Source organism: Adiantum capillus-veneris, chromosome 4 (assembly GCF_014529385.1).
Source record: "Adiantum capillus-veneris isolate H3 chromosome 4, ASM1452938v2, whole genome shotgun sequence".
Classification (NCBI taxonomy): domain Eukaryota; kingdom Viridiplantae; phylum Streptophyta; class Polypodiopsida; order Polypodiales; family Pteridaceae; genus Adiantum; species Adiantum capillus-veneris.
The window spans coordinates 113107720-113109530 of NC_140934.1; the positions used below are offsets into that span (position 1 = coordinate 113107720).

The 1811-nt window shown below is 46.3% G+C and overlaps 1 pseudogene; it reads left to right on the forward strand.

Moving 5' to 3' along the window:
* Positions 1-671: 671 nt before the first annotated feature.
* Positions 672-1299, forward strand: LOC147459820 (large ribosomal subunit protein uL2 pseudogene; annotated as a pseudogene).
* Positions 1300-1811: the final 512 nt, after the last annotated feature.

A 1811-nucleotide genomic window follows, 5' to 3' on the forward strand; every position in this document is an offset into this window, starting at 1 on the left:
TGGTAGTCACCCACAAGACAATACAACCATCAGCTCCATCATGCATAGTGTTGACTAAATACCACGACATCCCCACTAACGTCGTCAATGCCCAATAGTGGGTGCCCATAATTTTTTTCCAAGTGCGACTGGTGATCATTTCCCCACTACTGCCAATCCCCCTAGGTAGGAGTCATCTCTTAATAAAGTCCTAACTCCCTCTAGCCATCCACGCCAGCGCGTATGGCTAGAGAGAGTTTTTTTTAATTTCATATTGCATTTTAAAAGGTGGGAAAAGTTGGACGATGATATTTCTACGTGTGACCAAGGCAGCTCCACTGGGTGCAATACATCTCCCTCTAGTGATCCGCACCAGCGCGGATGGCTAGAGAGAGGTTCATGATACATTATGGAGGGTAGGCAGAACTGCATGACGATATTGCTATGGGCAACCTCGCAGGGTAAAATACATGCTTGTGTCTTTGCTTTCGCTACAGGACACTCTGTGAGAGTGAGAGTGAGAGTGAGAGAGAGAGAGAGAGAGAGAGAGAGAGAGAGAGAGAGAGAGAGAGAGAGAGAGAGAGAGAGAGATTCACAGGCGCAAGGGCCCTGCTCGCTTTAGATCTCTAGACTACTCAGAAAGTAATGGGTACATTAAGGGTGTCGTCTCCGACATTGTTCACGATTCTGGCAGAGGAGCACCTCTCTACAAGGTGACCTTCCGCCACCCCTTCCGCTTTAAACACCAGAATGAGCGCTTCATTGTTGCATAGGGTATGTACTCTGGCCAGTTTGTTTATTGTGGAAAGAAGGCAACCCTTTCCATTGGCAATATTCTTCCTCTCAAGTCGGTGCCGGAGGGCGCTATGGGTTTGTAATGTCGAACAGCGAGTGGGGGATCGTGGCTCTTTTGCTAGAGCTTCTGGTGACTATGTAATCGTTGTCAGCCATAATCCGGATAACAACACCACACGTATCAAGCTTCCCTCTGGAGCCAAGAAGATTGTGCCAAGTGGTTGCCGTGCAATGATTGGCCAAGTCGCAGGTGGAGGGAGAACTGAGAAACCTATGCTTAAGGTTGGTAATGCATATCATAAATACAAGGTGAAACGCAACTGCTGGCCTAAAGTACGTGGTGTGGTAATGAACCCTGTTGAGCATCCCCATGGTGGTGGTAACCATCAACACATTGGGCATGCCAGTACGGTCAGACATGATGCTCCACCTGGGTAGAAGGTTGGTCTTATTGCTGCTAGGAGAACGGGTAGGTTGCGTGGATAGGCTGCTACTGCTGCTGCAAAGACAGATAAAAGTGCTTGAGGGCTAGTTTGTAGGCTACTTGGCGTAAGCAGCTGTTTTCTGGTGGATATCTGCTGTCTAGCATCTAGTTGTGAACATTTGAGTTTTTGGAAGATTACCACAAGTTTTGGACACACATTTCATGATTGAGAACGTTAATTTAAAGCTACTTTATTTTGTCTCAAAAGAGAGAGAGAGAGAGAGAGAGAGAGAGAGAGATTGGTTGGGGGAAGTTCTCTAGGGTACGGAGTGTGAGAGCGATAAAAAAACTATATTAAAGTCAGGCACACACTTGATTTCTTTGTGATGAAGAGCGATCAGGTTAGGTTTTGTATTGCTTAGGTGTATGTGCTCGAAATTGTGTCATCCAAGGATTCCGTTAGCAAGGAGCGACTAAATATTGTCACTCATGACTCATGATTGATAACGAGCTACAGGATGCACTACAGCCTCAATACCTCATTCATTTTGGCCTACAGGAATCACGTGCTCTCATGGGTTGCATATTTGCTCAGCTCTAAGTTCTCTCTCTT